The sequence below is a fragment of the Furipterus horrens genome, unplaced genomic scaffold (genome assembly GCF_987537825.1).
Source record: "Furipterus horrens unplaced genomic scaffold, mFurHor1.1.pri manual_scaffold_11, whole genome shotgun sequence".
Taxonomy (NCBI): Eukaryota; Metazoa; Chordata; class Mammalia; order Chiroptera; family Furipteridae; genus Furipterus; species Furipterus horrens.
The window spans coordinates 87139687-87161689 of NW_028327181.1; the positions used below are offsets into that span (position 1 = coordinate 87139687).

The window sequence follows — 22003 nt, forward strand, 5'->3', positions numbered from 1 at the left end:
AAAGAAGGAACTTCTACCATTTGCAACAACATGGATGGAACTAGAGAGAATTATGCTTAGCGAAATAAGCCAGGCAACGAAAGAAAAATACGTTATGCTGTCACCTATTACAGGAAACTAATGAACAACACAAACAAATGAGCAAAATTGAACCAGAGGTATGTAAACAAGGAGTAGACTAACAGTAACAAGGGGGGAGGGGGGAGGGAGAAAAGGGGGTAAGAAGGGGAAGTGTAAAATCAAAGAACATGTATAAATGACCCACAGACATGGGCAACTGAGTGGGGACTGAATGTGGGGGAAGGGAGGGGCAGGATACAGGGAAGCAAGAGGGGAAAAAAAAAAAAAAAAGAGAGACAACTGTAATGGAAAAACAAACAAAAAAATTTTTTTTAGTGGGGGAAAATGAAAATATGAAGAATCGAAATGCCAGTTCAGTGAATATTAGGACAAAGATTTTCCTTCACGTTGTATATTTTTCTCCCTATTTGATCTCTCCAGAGTTTGGCATTCTAAACAAGTAAGTAATGACTTAAGTTTCTTTGCATAGACCTAATAAGACCAGTTGTTAATAGAGGTTCCTTTTTCTGAACAAGCCTTTGACTGGAATGTCAAGCCTAAAGGAGACATGCTTGGGCTCATGTTGTTACCAAAAAGCCCTAAGGAACTGGGAATGACTTTCAAAGGTAATAAAAGCCCGCGAAATAAAAGGCCTGCTGCCATGGTTGGTTGTGCGGTCCACAGCAATCTCTAAAAAAAAATAAAATAAAAGTTACACATTCTAATTTTTAAGGTCACATTAGATCTTTTGCTTCCAAATCTCCTGGAAAATAGTTGGGTTTCGATGGAGGATGGTCTCACCTCTTAACTGTTTATAATGAACAGAAATCAAATCCAGCAGGTCTTTTTAATTGATCAAGTTCATAGTACTTAATGAATGCATGAGCTTTACAGGGTAAAAATACCCAAGATGAATGAGAACTAGCTTATTATCTGAAGGTTATAACTGCACCTACAGAATACAAATTAGAATTATAGTTAAATTTGAACAACCTCTCTAGCCTCAATTGAGTAGTTCCAGGATAAACACTGCTTTGGAGATTGTATTTTCCATTCTGTTCTCTTCCTGATCATGCAAACTAGAAAATATCCAAACACCCACTTTATACCACAGTATACATGGGCTCCATACATACTGTAATTCTTTAAATGGAATTATATATTAGAATAATTACACGTACTACATTTCTTAAAAAGGAGTGAGGTGATTTTATCAGCATATTTTACGGATGATCACAGGGAGTCGGACAGCGTTGGCATCAGTTTTGTTCATCAAAGCTGCTTGTAGAAAGGGGCAGAATTTGAGTTGGGCTTCTAGGGTGAGCCAGCTATGAACAAAAAAGAGGGGTCTCAGTTATAATGTGGACTATGTTCCTGTAGCCTGCACAGCTCTCCTTCTTCCTCACTAACAGAACCCAGGCTTTGTGCGAGGAGCGATGCATCCAGATTCCAAAAACCAATTTTCCCAGTTTCCCTCACAGCCTTTTTATATTTTATTTTATAAATTACTGTCTGGCACAACGTCTGGCCCATAAACTCCAAGAGAGAAGAGCTGCATCTTATTCCCAGTGTCTAGCACATAGTACTGGTTTCTAAAGGAAACTGATTCCAGGATTGGCCTCATGCAGCGATGACTCTCTTGCTAGAATTAGGTTTCTGAAAATTTAGCATCAGTATGGAATCCCTTCCTCACATAATTCAAAGGAAGACAGGCTTCTTCAAGCCCAGGACAGGACGACAACAGAGCTTTTGTTTCTGTAGCCATCAGAGGTTCCAAATTCAAAAGTCCACATAAGTATTCTCAGCAGGCTCACACAAGTGAAATGCAAGAACTATTCTATTTCAACTATGAGTTAATTTTTCTTTAATTAGCAAATGCTTGATTTCAGACTAAATAGCTATTCTAAATAGGTTTTCTAGACCAGCCTTCTCAAGGTACTGGAAAAATAGGTCATAAAACCTATAGGCTGAAATAACTTTGAATTTTAACAAGAAAAATAAATAAAAGCCTTATTCAGTCAAGTACCTCTAGCTTATGCAAAGCAAGATGACTCTGATTTTGTATTAACAAGGTGGCAGCCATACAGTAATGTCATCGGAGTACTTTACATACCCATTTAAAGTTTTCTCCAAAAAAGGAAAACACTTAATCTCCAGTGAATAAGCCTTTTTAAATATATAATTTTAGAAAATTAAGCTAGTGACATCAGCCAATGTCTTTGCACCATCAACAGCTATATTAGCTACAAAGTACTCAATAGATGACTAGAGGAATGAGTTATTTCTTATACTAGGAATTTAGTATGTTAGTACTTAAACCATCATTCTAGTCTATAGAATGAATATAAAGTACCAATAAAGGATATTAGTCTTTTAGCCTTGACACCATAGCAGGATTCCAATCCACCAACCACATTTGTTTATGTGCTTTTGGAGTATCTTAAACCAGCCCTAGAATGTTTTTACTTACAAAGCATACACACATATGCACATTTGCCTGACAGCCTTCTTCCCAGCCTTTATTGTCTGGAAATACACGTCACAAAAAAACAAAAACAAAAAACTAATGAAACTGCTGTTTAGCCTAGACAACTCACTGTCATGCACTGTTACTCAATTTGGCAAGTGGACATATTCTAAAAGTTGAGAACACGAAGTGTATTATCCCTTTATTTTAATCTTGAGGAATACTATGTCTCACAAAGGTAGACATCCAACAAGTTAACACCACATCCAATGAACAAAAATGCCTGGCAAGCAACATGAAATAGCAACTCAAAGTATATTAAGTCTGCTACTCAAAACATTCACTGGTCGAATTGCCTATAAAATCTAATTAGATAAAGTTTTAGTTTCTCAAATCCAAAATATTTAGAATTATGGCACTCACAGAAGAATGATCAAAACTTCATCTATTACAAGTTATCACCTACTAACAATCATTTATCCAACCAGTCTTTGATGAGCACCTGCTACTGCTACATGCAAAACATTTTGCTAAAAATGTAGGGGACATAAATTAACATAAGGATGTAGAACCCTTAATTTCATGTAAAGATAGGACAAGGTATATACAAGGTAGACTGAATGTCGTTAAGAAAAATAAAATGTCATGTGTGCTTTTTAAAGTAAACCCAACCACAAATTGTAATCTCAGTATATGCACAGCTAACAGTCCTAAATATTATTTGCTAGACCTTCAAAGGGAAGTAAATGTTAGCTTCACACTCATGATCTCGTCTAACCCTAATTACTTGCCAAAAGAAATAATACTATTGCATTGGGTGGTCAGGTTTCAACATATGAATTTGAGGGAGAGGGACACAAACACTGGACTGCAACATTTCAATTTTGGACTTCTATACGCCAAAACTGTGAGAGGATAAGTTTCTGTTGTTTAAGCCAAGTTTATGGTACTTTGTTACAGCAGTTTGAGGAAATTAATAGACTCCAACTACCCCTCAGGAATGGTTTTGAACTCCAGTGATGAGTGCACATGAGAAATCTTCTCTCATCTCTCGATTGATAAAAAGTTAGCTCACATGTCTGGCCAAAACGGAGGCATAGGTAGACACGCTTCACCTCCTTGCACAACCATAAGAAGGATCACAACTAACCTCAAAACAAAGAACAACCAGAACTGCCAGAAAATCAGACTGTATGGAAGTCTAACAACTAAGAATTTAAAGAGTAAATATTCATCCAGCTCGGTAGGAGCGGCAGAAATGGGAAGGTGGGGTGAAGAGGACACGGTGTGGCAGTGGCAAGGGAGCAGCAAGGCAGTGGTGGCGGCTGGTGGAACGGGTGGTCCCACACTCACATGTGGTGGATAGAAGCTGGGAGGGACACCTGGGGAGTGATCCCAGCCCCAGGCCAGACCCTGAAGTGCAGGTTCCCAGTTCTGGGAAAATAAAGCCTCATAGCTTCTGGCTGTGGAAACCAGTGAGTTTGGGGGTGTGAGGGAGAAGAAACCACCCATGTCTGTCTGTTCAGAGGGCCACCACAGTCCTAGAAAGCACTCAAACCCACCTGCTCAGGGAACCATCACCAGGGCAACAGCTAGAGGGGCACCAGTCATATATGGAAAGTGAGTGAAGTGACTGGAAACAGGGCGAGTGCTGAGCAAGTAGCATTGTTCCATCTCAGACCCCTGCCCAACATACAACGCCACAAAGCAGTGGAACAGGTTGCCCCGCCCTGGTCAATACCTAACACTCTGCCCCTTAAAATGTAACAGGTGCTCCAAGACAGGGAATTAAAGCAGCTCTACCTAATACACAGAAAAAAACACAGGGAGGCTGCCAAGTTGAGTAAACAAAGAAATATGGCCCAAATGAAAAAACAGAACAAAACTCCACGAAAAGAACAAAGTGAAACAAAGATAGCCAACCTATCAGATGCAGAATTCAAAACACTGGTGATAAGGATGCTCAGAGAATTCATTGAGCATGGCAAATAAATAAGGAAATAAATGAAGGCTACACTAAGTGAAATAAAGAAAAACCTACAGGGGACCAACAGTGAAGGGAAGGAAGCCAGGGTTCAAATCAATGATTTGGAACATAAGGAAGAAATAAACAGCCAATAGAGTCCCAAACAAGTTGGACCCAGAGAGGACAACACCAAGACACATCATAATTAAAATGCCAAAGGTGAAAGATAAAGAATCTTAAAAGCAGCAAAAGAGAAGATGAGAGTTCCCTACAAAGTAGTTCCCATAAGACTATCAGCTGCCTTCTCAAAAGAAACTTTGCAGGCAAGAAGAGACTGGTAAGAAGTATTCAAAGTGATGAAAAGCAAGGGCCTACAACCAAGATTCCTATATCCAGCAAAAGCTATCATTTAGAATGGAAGGGCAGATGAAGTGCTCCCCAGAGAAGGTAAAGTCAAAGGAGTTCATCATCACCAAGCCCTTATTATATAAAATGTTAAAGGGACTTATTTAAGAAAAAGATCAAAACTATGAACAGTAAAATGACAACAAACTCACAACTATCAACAACTGAATCTAAAAAGAGAAAAACAAAAACAAACTAAGCAAGCAACTAGAACATGAATAGAATCATAGATAGGTGGTTCATATGGAGGGTTATCAGCAGGGAAGGGGAAGAGGGAGAATGGGGGAAAAGGCGCAGGGATTAAGAAGCATAATTGGTAGATACAAAATAGACAGTGGGATGTTAAGAATATTAAAGAAATGGAGAGGCTGAAGAACATAAGTGCATGACCTATGGACATGCACTAAGCGGGGTGATTGCTTGAGGGAAGGGGTGTACCAGGTGGAGGGGGGCAAAGGGAAAAAATTGGGACAACTCTAATAGCATAATTAAAATTGCTTTGAAATAATAATAAACGACTGAGCAACTTAAAAGAAAGTTAACTGAAAATGGTATATACTTTGGAACTTTTCTTAATCTTTAGCAGATGAAAGGATTACTTACTACCTTTACAAATAAAAATTTCTCAGCCAGAGCCCACAATTAACTCACAGTTTGGAGCTGGCAGAACAGAATCTGCATATTTTGAACCATGCCCCCAGGGAGTTGTGCTATCGGTAGATGATCCACAAACCACCAGAGAGGAGGAATTTGAAGAGCCCCGGATGAGGTCAGTTAATTTTAAAACATAAATAAAATTTATTACATATCATATACCACAAATGCAAAAATGATGCAATTAATCAAATCAATTATTTTCTAGGGATCTGTTTGGCAGGATAGCCAATCAAGGCAGGGAGTGGGAGGGAGACATGTCTCACCCATTAACTCAGCAGTTCTGAGTCTGGTGCAGTAAGATTGCCAGGTGTTCCAGAAATCACAAGGAAAAAAACATGAGAGCGCAGGAGGGGAGCCCTTGAAATTCTTTCAGTATCATTTCCACTATCTGGAAAAGGCTTTTAAACTGTATATTAATCCCAAGGTCTGAAGATGGGAGGAGGGGAAACCTAGAAACTGGCTACGAGCAGAAAACCCCTAAAACCCCAATAGGCAGTACACTCAGACTAGCTGGGTGCCCACTTGCAGCTTTGTGCTCAAGTGTATTTCATAAATAAACTTGCTATTTCCACTACACACGTTGTCTCTCGCCTGAATTCTTGAGAGTGAGACAAGAACAGAGGAGGGGGACCCCCCCAAAAAACTATATTCCCTATACTGTACTTTATAACATCATGACTATTTTTATAACTGCCAATTTGCACTTTTTAAACGATTATTTATTTATTAATTGATTGATTGATTTTTAGGGAGAGAGGAAGAGAGGAAGAAAGAGAGAGAAACATCAAAGTGTGGTTGCCTCTCGTACACCCACAACTGTGCACCTGGCCTGCAACCCAGGCATATGCCCTGACTGCAAATCGAACTGACAACCCTTTGGTTCACAGGCTGGCACTCAATCCACTGAGCCACACCAGCCAGGGCTAATTTGCACTTATTAATCAAAACTTACATAACTGCCTTAAACTATTAGTAAGACATTATGCGAATGTTATATTTCATATATTTTAAGACTAAAATCTCTAATTTTATTTGCCCAGCATTTCAGAATCAATGTGTTTAGGAAAATATAAACAATTACACTAAAACTTTGGTATGTTAACTCATTTTGCACATTTATCTAACTGGTGATATACCAGTGTTACCAGGTTGATGCTCGTGAGTCATCATAGATTAATAAGATCTGTATCACTTAAAAATTGTTTCACGGTATTGAAATTTTTAAAGAATAAAGTGTGTAATATTTTGGATTGAAAAGATTTAACTCAGATAGCACTCATTTAAAATAAGGTATTTCAGCAGTCCAAGAATAAAATGGTAAAAAGAATAAAGAATCTAACTCAGGTAACAAAATTGTAAACCAAACAACAGGGCTTGTTTCAAGATAATTTCAACATCAGCAAGATGAAAAGGAAACCAACCATATGGGAAAACATATTTGCCAATGACATCACAGACAGGGGACTGATTTCCAAAATATATAAAGAGCTGATACGACTAAACATCAAGAAAACAAACAACCCAATTAAAAAATGGGCAAGGGACCTGAACAAACACTTCTCCGAAGAGGACATACAGAAGGTCCATAGACACATGAAAAAACGCTCAACATCATTAGCCATCAGGGAGATGCAAATAAAAACCACAATGAGATACCATTTTACACCAGTCAGAATGGCCATCATCAACAAATCAACAAGCAACAAGTGCTGGCGAGGATGTGGAGAAACGGGAACCCTACTGCACTGTTGGTGGGAATGCAGACTGGTGCAGCCACTATGGAGAACAGTATGGAATTACCTCAAAAGGTTAAAAATGGAACTGCCTTTTGAACCAGCGACTCCACTGCTAGGATTATACCCGAAGAATCTTGAAACACCAATTCAAAAGAACTTATGCACTCCTATGTTCATTGCAGCACTGTTTACAATAGCTAAGTGCTGGAAACAACCTAAGTGCCCATCTGTAGATGAGTGGATCAAAAAACTGTTGTACATTTACACAATGGAATACTATGCAGCAGAAAGAAAGAAGGAACTCCTGCCATTTGCAACAACATGGATGGAACTAGAGAGAATTATGCTTAGTGAAATAAGCCAGGCAAAGAAAGAAAAATACCATATGATATCACCTAATACAGGAAACTGAAGAACAACACAAACAAAGGAACTAAATAGAACAAAGAGCAGAATAGCAGTCAATAGTGGGGAGGGGAGAGGGAGAGAAGGGGAAGAAGTAAGGGAAGGGATTAGTCAAAGAACCCGTATAAAAGACTCATGGACATGGACAACGGGGAGGGATATGTTTGCGGGAGAGGGGGTGGGTTGGGTGGGGGAGAGAAATTAGGGGGAAAGGGGACAACTGTAATTGAAAAACCAAAATAAAAAAAAAAAAAATAAATAAATAAAAAAGATAATTTCAGGAGCAGCATCTTAAGGAAAATCCCAGATAAAACATAATTTTAGCAGTAACAAAGTTTTGGCTCAACATGATTATGCAACATTTAGTTTTGATAGAAACATGTTTTATTATGGACAGTGGCACAGACACAAGAGAAAACAGAGGTATCAACCATATATTTTAAGTCCTTTTCTAGAATGACCGATGTTTATTAGAGAGTTGTAGCCCCACTGACAATAAATATCAATGTTATCACGGAACAGTAGAACAATTATTGTCCGAATACTGAGCTTCTGTAAACAAAACCCGCTGTGGGTTCAAGAAAACACTGTATACACATACCAAATCAATAACTCCGTATACACCAGAAACAAAAACCAGCTCAAGTCTAGAAATGAACTGGCTGGAACGCACTTACTGTGCTACTGCTTTAAGAATCCCACGGAGCACCTTGTAACTCATTAACTGCACGTTTTCCTTCGGGGGCAAACATGGCTCTCTCTCTGTCACATATGTTTAAGGAAATCTCAAAACCCAGAGGCCATCTGGTGGGAAAGTGATTTCTTGTTTTCCTGGGTAGAATACTGGACATGGTGGTGGGCCTGGTTATACCCGAAAAACAGATAATAGAATTATTTTTTTCATTTTTCAATAAGAAACACCTGAAAGGTAAACGCCTAAACAAACAATAGATTTGTAGGTAATGGGTACACTCCTAATTTTAATCATATCTAATACGTCATTATTTAGGCTCAAATATTACCCTGCTTTTCTACAAATTTTAACTTCAAGTTCTGCCTCAGTCAATTGATGTGAATTGATGGCATGAACTGATTAACACATAATTTATTTTTCAAGAAAAAGAATATTAGGTATAAAAAGTATTTAAAATTAAGGCCTGCTCAATTAAATAATTACTTTGCTATTATCCTGTACTTCTTAAAAACAATCAAAACAAGCATCAGGCCCTGGCCAGGTGGCTCAGTTAGTGTTGTCCCAATGTGCCAAGGTTGCAGGTTTGATCTCCGGTCAGGACACACAAGAGGCAAATAATCAATTAATACACAAATAAGTGGAACAACAAATCAACATTCCTCCTCCTCTAAAATCAATAAATAAAATTAAGGAAAAAAAGTAACCCAAACACTGGCAACAGCATTTTTGTTTCTGAATACGGAAAGGGCCAATTTCTCACCTGAGGCATTAGTAATATCTGCAAAGGAGCATCAGGAACCACAACAAAAAGCCCCATAAGTTGAGCATAATGTGGTTTTAGCCCTCCGCCCTGAGACAATGACAGCATATATAAGGGCATATCACTATTCAGGGCTTTTACAGCTGATTCCTTTGGTCCACTTCCTAGTACTTTCACTACTTTGTCAGGCCCTGAGCACATAAACCTCTGACCTCAAGAGTCTTCATATTCAAAGCCAACAGATGCTTGAGCTGTGTCATCTCCCCGTCCTTCTCTTCCCATTATAACTGCACTTCTCTTTCCAGGAATAGCTTTATTTGGTGCATAAGGCAGAGTTGCCTCCAACGCCCTAGGCTTGGATGGAAACTATTCTGTCCAGCAGAGGTCTCACAACCACGGCGGAACAAATCTATCCAGGACACTGTATTTTGTCTGGGGGATAAGGGAGGCGGCTGTTCCCTCTGGTGGAGAATAGCACAAGACCTCTGTCCTTCATGTTTTTCATTGAGAAGGGTATGCATGGGAGATACAAGGTCAAAATTTATGAATCATCGATAGCTTTTAGGCACTCGGATTACAGTTGACAATAACAGATTACAAGTACCAGTACACAGGGCACAGTGACCAGTCTGTTTCAGGGTCTATTAAACATCTTGATGCCACACTAGCATTAGTGCAAATATTGGGAAATTGATACAATCCAATTTTCCATAACCTTTTTCTTCCAGAAGCTATAAAGGAAGAAGTGAGCGGGGCGGGGTTGGGTGGGGGCTATAGAGTTTTTCATTTAATATAACACAAAAAAAGTCTTCATTCAGAAAAGATCAACAATTAATGAGTAAGCAAATAAGTACATGTCAATAACTTTCCCTTGTTTACATACCACACAGCAGTCACATTTATTTTTCTAGATATTTTACTTCTGAAAATATGATTTTACTCAATTGGTAGTTAACAGGAAAAAAAGGAAAAAAAAAGAAACAAGAAAAAAATCCAGTCCACCTGATAAAAGTTAGCTGCCTTGATATCAGAGGGATCATCTCGAGGTGCTTGTTTCCTTCCACAGTTACAGGCACCAGTGGGTCGAGCGTGGCTGTTGTGATATAGCACAGGAGGATTTCTTTCAGCCTCTGGTTTTCTCCTGGAAAATGTAAGTCACTAATAATTTCACACACACAATGGAGAGTCAAATTTATTTTGCATTCTTAAGCTTCTAACCCCCAAATTTCTCTAAATAATATTTTGGAAATAAGAAGGAAAAACAAAACAAACAAACAAAAACCCAAACACCGAACCTTGACTAAATACACATAAGAGAAACAAGTGACAATACATTAGGCTTCCTAAATAAATTTTATCGTTATGGTGACCTTACACTTCATTATATTCATTTTAGTTCAACAAAAACTACATTATAAAAATCTTAATATGAAATTTCTGGAACTGTATTTTTTAACAGTTCTCATTTACTAATCCCTTAGGGTTCACTCTTTATTTTATTTTATTTTCTCTTTTCTCTCCTTTTTTTTTTTTCTCTCCTTTTTTATTTTATTTTTTAAATGTTTTTTATTGATTATATTGTTACAACAGTTCCAATTTTCTCCCCTTTGGGTTCACTCTTTAAATGCTCTTGTAATGCTCTCATGAAAGAGCCGTCTGCATTTGTTAAATATACTACATCTGTCAAAAAAGAAGAGACCATTTTTGATTATGAAGGACTCATGGGACAGCTTTTTGTCAGTCCAAAGCCCTACATGCCAGTCAAATAAGTTGGGAACCAGCAAATATCGGAATGTTGTTCAGAGAGGAGAAAAATAAACCCCAACTTAAACCCGATTGGCAACACAACAAAAGGAGAAAAGGTAAGTTTTTAAAGGGCGTTATTGACTCAGGACATTCCACAGCGTGAAATAGAGTAACTATATTTAGGATGATTCCCTTGATCCCCAAGGGCCAGTTGCCAGGTACTGAAGAAAAACCAAGGCTGGAAGACCCCACTCAGTTACACTCGCTGCAGATCTACTGCGATTCCTCACGTTCATGGTCCCCACCATGTCCTGCTCAGATGCAGAGGGAGCACGAGGCTTCCCCTCTCTATTTTTTTTTTTAATGTGTTTTTTTGATTATAATGTTACATTTGTCCCAATTTCCCTTCCCTCTTCTCCCCTCCACCCGGTGGCCCCCCTCCCTCCAGTTGTCCCCCCCTTTTAGACCATGTCCATTAGTTGTGCATATAGTTCTTCTCAACCTCTGTCTATTCCATTCCCTCCTACCATGCTCCTTAATTCCTATATCATCTCCCTCCCTCTCCCCCTTCCCCCTCCCTGCTGACCTCCCCCCAATATGCTCCCCATACCTATAGTTCTTTATCCACTCTTGTTGCCTGTTTAGTTTGCCTTTGTTTCAATTCCCTAGCTTCTGTTGTTGTTTCTTGTGATGCAGTTTTCATTTTAGTATTCATAGTTTTGATCCTCCTTTTTCTAAACCAGTCCCTTTAACATCTCATATAACAGTGGTTTGGATCTAATGAGCTCTTTCAGTTTTATTTTGCCCTGGAAACACCTTCTCTGCCCTTCTATTCTGAATGACAATTTCGCTGGATAGAGTATTCGTGGTTGTAGGTTTTGGATTTTCATTACTTTGAATATTTCTTGCCAGTCCCTTCTTGCCTGCAGGGTCTCCCTTGAGAAGTCAGCTGGTAGTCTAATTGGGACCCCTTTGTACATGATTCTTTTCTTCTCTCTTGCTGCTTTTAAGATTCTCTCTTTAACTTTTGACATTTTGATTATAATGTGTCTTGGAGTGGTTCTCCCTGGGTCCAGTTGTTTTGGAACTCTCTGTGCTTCCTGGACCTGTAAGTCTGTTTCCTTCCCCAAGTTAGGGAAGTTCTGCTTTATTATATTTTCACTTAATTTTTCAATTTCTAGTTCATCTTCTTCGCCCTCTGGCAAACCAATGATTCTTATGTTGGGCCTTTTATAGCTGTCCCAGAGGTTTCTGATCCTCTCATCATTTTCCTTGCTTCCCGTTTTTTCTCTCTGCACTGGTTGACTGTTTGTTCCTTCTTTGTGTTCTGGTTTGTTGATTTGAACTCTGGATTTTATTTCCTCACCATCTGTCTCGTATGTGGTTTTGTTCCTTTCAGTATGCGTGTTTTTCGATTCTTTCTCATCTTTTTCCAGATCTTTTGTGAATTCTGTAAGCCACCTGATAACAATGGCCCTGAACTGAGCCGCTGACAGGTTTCTTATTTGTTCATCTGTCAGATTCCTCATCTGTTGCCTGGTGAGCTGCGCCACCGGGATTTCTATAGTTGTCTGCCTCATTTTGACAGATGCGTTTTGTTTTCTTGGGCCGGCTATAGGGGGCAGTGCCTGCGTACTCGTCACAACCCAGCGACCTGCGCCGATCCGCAACCTTTCTCGCCGGCGCTTTGTCGTCACTGCCCAGCGTCCACTGGCGATCCGCAACCTATTTCGCAGCCCTGTGGCGGTTTGTGTGGGGGCGGGGGTCCAAGACGGATTCACACAGTTATTCCGCTAGGAGACCGGGATCTGTCCTCCTGCCCCCTGGGCCTCACTGTTCGAGGCGATGTGGTGGCTGCTTCTTCCAGCGTTGGGGTCGCGAGCCGCCGGGGTTTGACTGCAGCCGGGATTGTCCTCCCTGCCGCTGGGATTGCTCTCCCTGCCGCTGTCCCTGGTGCGGCCGCAAACAGCACCGCCCACTTTTGCTCTTACCTGCCCAAAGAGCGCCCCTGGTTTATAACTTCATACGTTGGGCTTCCGTGTAGTTTTATTTTCTGGAATTTCTAGTTATCTTTTGTTTTAAAGTAGTTGTATTCCTCTCTAGTTGTAGAGGGAAGCCGAGCATGTGCGTCTAAGCCTCCATCTTGGCCGGAAGTCCCCCTCTCTACCTCTTTGTGTGCTCGTGGTCTTGCTACCATCACAGGTGAGCGTGATTAAAACCCACGGCTAACAGGTCTTCATCGGGACATGCCCTTCTCCACTTACCCACCAAAGCATTAGCTTGGTCACTGCTTCCACACATCCCCGCCCCCAGAACAAAAGGCCCTATACAGAAAAATAATTCTTGCTCTGTGCTTAAATTTAGGCAGGCACCTGGAATGCAGGTGGGTTAAGAGACTTGGCAGGTTGTGTGCCAATGTGGAACGTTCAATACATCTATGGAATAATACTTTCAGATAAATTTAAAAAGCAAAATCAAGCCTAAAAACATTAAGAGTAGAAACCCTATGACATCCGCAGGAGTCCCATTTTGAAGCTGGGATGCGGAAAGGTAAAAGAACAGAAACGCAGTTACCGAACCTCTTACCTGCTGATGTGCTCCTTCGACATAATACGTAGCTATAAGCACAGCGAGCAGCAGTAAACAAGACACCACAGTGTTTTGACGATGCCATAATCTTAAAAACATATTTTAAAAAATTAATGAAATAGCTCAGTTTCATTTTCAGGATTCATCATTCTCAAAAACAATATCCTGTCAAAGCAGTTCGGTTTTTTTAGCTCAGCTACAGGATCAGTTCTTTCTGGGATGAGCTCTTTTGTCCTTAATCACTATGGTCTCTTGGGGTATAGAAGGGGTCCAGGGAAGATACATGGGTACAGAACTCAATTTTATTCCCTTATCCAAAGACTAATCTTATTTACACCAAACTTCTAATTAGGAGAAGCACTGTAATACACTGGAGAGCACTGGCCTTCAAGTCAGAAGACTTGGGTCAGAATCCCAAGTTCCTTAAATACTGCACTTGGAGTAAGACACTTAACCAGTCTGATTCTGTTTCTTGTTTTAAAAATCATGATAATCATATACTTGTTTTAGCTTCTTTATGGAGTTGCTTTAAAGATCAAATGAACTGAAAAATGTTACAAAATGTTTTATTAATTGTAAGTATAATAAAAATGCAAGATATTATAGGTAATAACTTGGAAAGGCAAGCCAAAAATGATAAGGCAAGTAAAAGTTCCACTTCCTCTTTATGATGTCTGAAATAGGGCTTACAAGTACTAAATTCAAGATAGAACACATTTTCTTGGCAGTCTTTTCTCATTGGCTCAAACTGTCAGTAACAGTGCCACGTATCCTGAACCTTGTCCTACTAAAGAATCAGTGTATTCAATATACACAGGTCTTCCTCCTTAAAGCAAAGCCAGAAAAAAAATCTCGTTTTCAGTATTCTGTTTTGCATAAAAGATTCAACATGAGATAGCGGTCAACTGTCAATAGTATGTTCCCTTAACCTATTTTTCTGCAAACTATAGGAAAGGAAAATAAATATATTCCCATAACATTCTAAATTCAATCCATTTCATAAAGCAGGTGGCAGGGAGTAGGAGCTTGCTGAAGATTTCTAAAATTAGTAAATAAGAGTTATATAAAAGATTATGGAAGACTCTTTACTTTGAGGTCCATCCTTCAAGATTACTAGGATTTCCAGAGAAAAATACTGCAAGGTAATGAGTGGCTGTCTCCACAGGACAATATTCTGCCTTTCTTCCCGATCCCTCTTCTTCTTTTCATTCATTGAAGAGGGATCTGAAAAACATTAGTGCGGAAATTAAAACAATATGCTCGCTTTTTCCAATCACTTTCATAATTCATCTACTTTCCCATCCCACATTTGAATGACGGCATATGAACCTCAAAAAAACAATGTGGTTCACACTATGACAACTCTTAACATTTTTTATGCAATTATCTTACTGTTAGGACACAAGTTTCTCTTTTGTACATTACTGGAATACTACATTATCCCACCTCTACGGAGTGCAATTTAGCTTATATCGTAGAGCAAAGTGATTTAGAGCTCAAAATGTGAAGGCAAATTACTTCGTTCCAAATCCTGGTCTTGGCGCTTAACTAGTCCTGTGACCTTGGGCAAGTTGGTTAACCTGTCTATGCCTCAGTTATCTCTCTCTGAAATGAAGACGAAAATAGTACTTACTTTATAGGGTCATGATAAAGATTAAATTAATTCATATAGTAAAGCTCTCAGAAGTTTGACCCTTAGTTAAGGGCACAATTAAGGTTAGTTATTATTGTCATCATCTATCAAAATTGCAATACACATAGAGTAGCCCCACCTTATACATGGTTCCACTTTCAGTACCCATGGTCAGCCTTGGTCTGATTCCAGAGATCAGCAATTCATAGGTTTTAAATTGCGCACTGTTGTGAGTAATGCGATGAAATCTGGCGCTGACCGTGCTGTCTCTGCTACCTGCTCACTAGTCACTTCGTAGCTGTCTCGGTCACCAGATGGACTACTGCAGTTACCACAGTGCTGGTGTTCAAGTAATTCTTATTTAACTTGATAATAGCTTCAAAGCACAAGACTAGTGATGCTGATAATTCGGATACGCCAAAGAGAAGCCATAAAGCATATGAATGCATGAAAGAAAAACAGCATATTTAGGGTTTGGTACTACCCATGGTTTCAGGCATCCTCTTGGAATGTTTCCCCCATAAATAAGGGGACCTACTGTACCCTGTAATCCAATAATTCTATTTTTAAGAATGATTAGGTGTAAGGAGAAATAAGTTTTGTACAAGCTTATTCAATGAGGCATTATTTGTCCTAGCAAAAGATTATAAACAACTGAAATGTTATCAACAGAGGACAGAGGGATGATTCTAGTATGGTATACTCATACAATGGAGTACTAAGCATCCTGAATAAAGAACAAGGTCTTCATGTACAGTTATAGCACAACCTCTGGCAAATATTTAGTAAAAAATAAAACCTGTGGTAAAGAAGAGTATGTCATAGAAACATTAATTTTAAATTTCTGGGGGTGAGGCAGTAGGGGGAGCATATATAAATGTGCTAGTTGAAAAGACAAAAAAACATGTAAAAGCTACTAATGGGAGAGACCGTGACATATACGATGCCTATCTCTTAATCCTGAAACGCCTAGTGAAACAATGTAAAATTTATTGGCAAAGTAACCCAGAAGTCAGATCAGTGCTACAAAATGTGTTCTGCAAGGCCATTCAGTGATCAAAGCAAACATATGGCAACTGTTTCAGATAGCTTACACCTCTTCCAATAGAAGAAAATATCTGCTATAATAATATTACCATACTGGAGTATAATTTGTGATGTGTTTGAGATGCTAAACAATCTAGAAGTTAAAAGGAAATCCATTACAATGAACAGAAAAGGAAAACCTTTCATTTTCCTTTAATATGCAAAGGAAAGATTTTTGTTAAATCATCTATATAAATAAATTCTGTAATTTTCAGGGTATATGTATGAATAAGAGTCAAACATACTGCAATTTACCCCACAAATTTCAAATTTGGTTAAAATATAAATTTGTCTCAAGATTTTGAAATAAATCCACAATAATCATATTCTGACTTTTTTGATAATTATATAATTTAGGGTTCCTGTAATAAGTAAATTTATAATCTATCTCTAAAGTTACAAAATAGCATCATGAAATTGGGCACCAAATACTTTTCATACAATAAAATTAACAATAATCATCTTGTACCTAGAATACTAAATGTGACGGTGGCCAGGCTGCCTCGACTATCACTGTGAAAAAAAATCACCTTACAGGCCCGGACTCATAATTTAATTTACTCTGAAGAGTAAACAAAATATAATTAATCTTATATAAGAACCTTGTATTATTACATAGAATATTATTTTACTATAAAAATAACAAATAATAGATATATTTCTATTTTATTCCAGTGAAAAGCATATAATTTAAACCCATAGATCTTCTCCCTCCAAACTGCCATACTTTACCTGTGAATTTTCCATTATATTGTTCCTTGTTCATTGCTACACGTCTCTGGTCACAATTTTTTCCATTCTCTGCCATTTCATAGATCAATAACTCTTGAGGAGCTAATAAAGCAAAATAAAATCCAGTGATACATTACAGTATTCCCTCACTTATCACGGGCATTACATTCTAGATCCCCCCGTGACAGGTGAAAATCCACGAAGTAGGAACCTTACACTTATTTTAGTATTTATATATATTTTAAGGCTTTATAAACCCTTCCCACACACTATAAAGCTTTCCCAGTCCCTTATTAACCTTTCCCACTCCCTTATTAACCTTTTCCACACTTTTATAAACACTACTTATGTTCTTAAACACATTCTATACTCTTAAACCTACATAACTTTAACAACATATGTATACAGTACCGCAAAATCCCACAATACAGTGAAAAATCCACGATAAATATAATATTCTTAAAAATCCTGCAATACAGTGAGGCCACGATAAGTGAACAGCCATATAGAGAGGGACTACTGTACATAATTCTGCTTTGCACCCGTGACTAAATAAAACTGCATACAGACACAACATGGCAGCACTACCATATCTTTACCTGAACAATGTGTTTACTTTATTTGTAGTTGGAGTAGTTAAGGTTAAATGAGATCGTAAGGGTGGGGCCCTAATCCAATAGAACCAGTGTCACCAGAAGATGAAAAGAGACACCAGACACCTCTCTCTCTGCAAGCACATAGAGGAAAGTCCATGTGAGGACACAAGAAAGCAGCTGTCTGCAAGCCAGAAAGAGAGGCCTCATCAGAACCCAACCCTGTCAGCTCCCCAATTTCATATGTCCAGACTCTGAAACGGGGAGAAAATAAATGTCTGTTGTTTAAGTCAACTAGTCTATGGCATTGTTATGGTAGCCCTAGCAGACTAATCCAACACTGATTAGTATAAACAAGGGGAACCAGATCACAGTACAGTAATATTTTTCTTGGTAATAGTAATAAATTGGTATTCTGGTTTGTGAACTTGGTTAGAATAATTCCATCCTCTGGTGTCCATTCAGATATACACTTACTACTTCAAATTTACAAGCTAAAAAGCTGAGAAGCAGACACTAAAATGTGGCATCTATACCAAGATCCAGATGCCCTGAGTGGACTAAACTGCGTAAGCCAGACCGTCTTTTATCCCAGATATACCCTAAGTATTTTGCAGCCCGTGTCTTCAAATCACAACAGTGACTACTCAGGCTAGCATTAACATACCCTGTTAATCTTACTCATTATCATTTTCAACATCATAAAAGGACCAATTTTATAGGGGAACAGAAAAACTTGGTTCCCCAAAGCTGCCAATACATCTTGATGGACTTCAGGTCATATCAGAGCAAGCAGCCCTTGGACTTGGTATGTCACCTGTCTGTATTCCACACCCTAGGCCGAATGCATTCTACCCTATTCTAATTCTATTCTCCTTAACTGAAAGTTGCTTTATTTACTGGAGCTAAAAGAATCCTTCCAGCATCATGTATTTATTAGCTGCACGACTTGAGTAACTAATTTAAGCCTTTGCATTTGAGTTCATTTGTAAAATATCCCCATTTCTATATTCATGTCATCTTTAATTTTTGTGTGTGTGTTGGTTTGGAGTATTCTCAGTAATTTAGTCTCTCTACTTCAAGAGAAATTATAGATAACTGTCATGCACAGTGACAGGTACACAGCAGGCACTTAATGTTAGTTTCTCCAAGCCCATTTCACGAATGTCACAATTTCCCAAAATAATCATAGTGAATTCTTCCCTGAGTAGTCACTTACAGACACTTGTTTTCCACATACTACACATGAACTTGCAAAACTGGTTTCCAGAGAAGCAGCCAAAGAATCAGAAAAATCTTACTTTGTTATGTTGGATAACAAAAATGAATTATCATCAATCTAAACATTTTGAAAAGTACTAAAAGGACAATTTGTTAAAAATCATTATGGAGTAAAGGGCTCTAGCCTACCTATGCAGCTAGGTAGGGTAAGAGGAAGTACTAATTTTTAAGGAGAGCCACTTTTCACGGTGGAACGCAGAAGCATAAATTTTGGAAATCTATGATGGAATAGTGTGTGGGAATAAATCCAAAAGGACTGAACTCTCCTCAAACAGGAACCTAGAATATCTTCCTGATATCCAACGGAGCTTACTGTGCAGTGGAAGTGTTGTAATATCAATTTTAACAGCATGTATTGAGAATTAAGTTGTTGAAATAAACTCTATAGGTCTGTGGATGAGATGAGAAGGTAGAAACAGGAAAGCATAATTCAAACATCCAATATAATTTTCATTGTGAAGACATATCTAGATACAAGAAATGCTTTAAAAGGCTGTAAACTTGCAGATTTTAAACACAGCTGAAGCATTCAAAATAAAAGGTTGACCTTAAGATATATGGGTTTTTTTGTTTGTTTCTGGCAGAAGTCCTTAGAAAATACTGCTAAAATCAGCTCACAAAGGTTCTTTGTAGGCTGTACATCGGTGCTAAGACTATAATAATCCATTCATTTTAAACATTAGCTGCATTTGTAATGCAAAAACACTGTGAAACTAAATTATTGTGAGTTCTTCAAAGAAACACAGAAACATTTAAGGAGAAAATGAAAACAGCAACTCCCTGAGTAATAGAAGAGCTACTGGGGAATTTAACAAGATGAAAAGGAAAAGCAAGTAAGATGAGTGAAGCCACTGATTCTAATTTTCTTAGCCACTGTGTTGCAAAATAAAATGAGCACACTTCCACTTCAGAAAATAATCTATCCAAATGATCCCACTTTCTCACATACAAAAAAACTAATAAAACAGATTTTCCCATATAAAGCATATAAGGCAGCCAACTTGATTAGTATACCTTTCTTGCTTTCAGAAGTGTGTATCCTTAACTGGATTATTTAGTAAATTCGGTCATAGACTACTCCAAAATAGCTGTAGATTTTCCTAAAATTATTAAGATTAAGAAATTGCAATTTATTCCTGGAAACTTAATAAATAAGTGAAGAGTAACATATCTTGACTAGTGAGGCTTTGATACAGCATAAAGCCAAAGAAAACTCAAACACCACGCGCAATATCAGAGTGACTATCAGATCATCTGACTCAGAGTCAGACAGTATCTAACACATGCTTGTGGCAGTTCAAGAATGTGTTCTCAGAAGATGCATTATTTGAATGAGAACATATGAGATAAATTCTCTGAATCTTTTTGAACTTTCTAAGTCTTGGGGAATTCAACAAATTAAAACTCCAAGTTAGGATAGAATTTAAGTGTTCAAAATCTCAATAAATCTCCCAAAAATGGCTTAGTAGGTTATGAGGGTATACATTTCCAGCCTAAACTGTTCCCCATATTGGTGAAGCATGAAGTACACTAACCTATGGGAAGGGGAACCACCAGGTGCTGAGAGGCTCTGGCGCCTGAGCCGGTAGGAGACATACCCCGGAGCTTCGGGGCCAGAAGCACAGCACAGAGTTCCTGTGCGCACGGTGGGGGGAGGGGGGGGTGGTCACAGATGGCAGATCAGCTTCCGCTGAAGTCAGCTCTGTGCGCACAGGCTTGAAAAGCACTTGCCCTGGGACCTGTCTGTTTTCTCTGACTGCTCTTTGGAACCCCCGGCCCATGTGAAAAAGGCCCCGGCTAACCTGCTGAGGCAGAGGGGACCATGTGGAGCAAAGGCATCCCAGCCAAGACCGGCCTAGCTAAAGAGCCACGCTAGCCCGGACCAGGACTGCCCAACCTAACTCACAGAATCACGAGAAATATCAAATGAATTTTTAAATCACGAAATTCTGGAGCTAAGTTGTTACACAGCAAAATACTCAATAGTGATAACTGCTACAGTGAAAAGTAAGGAAATTTGGGAGTGTGTATATGCGTGTGGATCGTGCACAATTTTTCACAAGGTGGGTAAAAGAAGCTTTCTCTGAGAACTTAACATTAGAGAAAAGCCACGGAAAAACACGGGGAAGAGCACTGTAGGGAAAGAGGAAAAGAAGTACAAAGCCTTTGAGGTGGGAGCCTGCGGGCATGTTTCACCTCCCAACAGCTACTAAGGTTACTGATTGATTCAGATACTTAAATTTATAAAAATTATAGAGTTTTGCAGGTACAGAGATTCTAGCGATATCTGTAATTAGTATAAACTGAAGAAATTCCTCTACCCACAGAAGCAGCGCTAAAATCTCCTAAAAATTAGATCTTAAAAACTTACAAGGGGCAGGAGAACCTTGTATGCTCTCCTGATTACACAGCTTTTGCAATGTGGAGACTTCAAAGTTTCTGGAAGGAAACAGACTCAAAAATGAGGAAAGAAGAGGTCAGTCAGATCCACCAATTCAACTTTACTGGACTTTATTCTGTCTTCTAGACCACAGAGCAGCATCTGACAGAGCTGAACATTTCTTAAAAGAATTCTGAGTAAATCACATGCTTGATACCCAGCCCCCTAAAAAAAATGACAAACCTCGCTCACCCCTCTGCCTCATCTGTGTAGCTGTAACCACTTTTTATTAGTGTTGGATTATCTGATCATTCTTTCTTCAAACACTCATTTATCAGTGTCCTTTGCTGGCTCTCATTTACCTGACCTGACCCATTGCCAGGTTTCTCCAAGTGACTTATCTGGTTCCATAGTTTAAAATACTAGCATGGATTTGTACTTCCGGTCCTGAGCTCTAGATTAGTATTCCTAATAAAGTACCACCTGGACGATTCCCAAGCATCTCAAATTTAACATGTTCTTTTTAACCCAGCCTCATCCCTCTTCCTCTTCTGGTAACACATCCAGTCCTCCCCAAACCCTCCCTCTCCCGGTGCTTGGCACAACCATCCACCCAGTTACCACACAGAGAAGCACAGCTATCCCTGACTCCTCACATCTAATTCAGGCCCCAGTACTCTTCCAAATATATTTAGCATCCACCCACTCACGGCTCTCCACTTTTGCTACCATCTGGATCAGGCCATCTTCATGTCTCCATTTCTATTCTTGCCCCTTCAATTCATCCTTCACATATGAGCAAGAGTGAACTTC

General features: G+C 38.9%; 1 long non-coding RNA gene across 1 annotated transcript; it reads right to left on the reverse strand.

Moving 5' to 3' along the window:
- Nucleotides 1–951: 951 nt before the first annotated feature.
- Nucleotides 952–21300, reverse strand: LOC149998736 (uncharacterized). The gene is made up of 7 exons (XR_016514092.1): nucleotides 21182–21300; nucleotides 16937–17038; nucleotides 14575–14709; nucleotides 13483–13573; nucleotides 10153–10291; nucleotides 8374–8557; nucleotides 952–1388 (listed from the first exon to the last, which is right to left on the reverse strand). It is a non-coding gene; the product is annotated as an uncharacterized LOC149998736 (long non-coding RNA).
- Nucleotides 21301–22003: the final 703 nt, after the last annotated feature.